This window comes from Gavialis gangeticus, unplaced genomic scaffold (assembly GCF_001723915.1).
Source record: "Gavialis gangeticus isolate Ggan-Ray unplaced genomic scaffold, GavGan_comp1, whole genome shotgun sequence".
NCBI classification, from domain to species: domain Eukaryota; kingdom Metazoa; phylum Chordata; order Crocodylia; family Gavialidae; genus Gavialis; species Gavialis gangeticus.
The window spans coordinates 14,666,686-14,667,444 of NW_017728991.1; positions in this window are offsets into that span (position 1 = coordinate 14,666,686).

Sequence of the window (759 nt, forward strand, 5' to 3'; positions counted from 1 at the left end):
CAGGGATGCTGATACACGAGCCACTGGAGTCAGTCATTAGCTCGCTCCAGCAGACGTGGTGAACGAAGCCTGCTCCGACACGCTGTGATCACAGCACACCGGGGCAGCCTTACTGCTCGTGCGTAGACACCCCAGATGTTTAGCTGTCAGATCATCACAGCGATCCTCGGCTCTTCTGATTGTAGTTTGCCCCCACTGAAACCAGGGAGCGAGAGCATAGCCTTGGCAAGCGATGAGAGCATTCAGATGAGGCCTCGGCCTTCGAGCACACGGGCGCAATCCCCCCTGCCGCCGCAGACCCGGACTGGGTTGGATTTAATGGCAGCCTTCGACTCCCCGAAGGGGCGTTCGGAAGGGGATGGAGCCGGGCTTGCCATCCCCCAAGCGGCGGCAAGGGAAGTTCGGATTTGAGACTGTGAAGAACAAAACCCCCAGTTCTCACTCGCAGGGCAGTCAAACAGGGGAACGGGGTCCCTAGAGAGGCGGCGCAATCGCTGCCCTTGGCGCTTGCTATGCCAAGCCTCGTCTGGGATGAGGGAGCTGGGCCCTGGGAAGTGGCAAGGCCTGCGGCCTTCTCCGCCAGCACCGGGCCGCGACCCTGGGAGCCTCCTTCTCGCCCGAACAAGCCCCGGGCGGCGGGACCGGCCCCGGAGACGCGGCCCCGGCCGCTGCCGCCGCGGAGCATCCCCCGGCCGGGCCTCACCTGGGTCTTGGTGGTGAGCTGGATCACCGCCTTCCTGAAGTTCAGCTTGGAGTCGG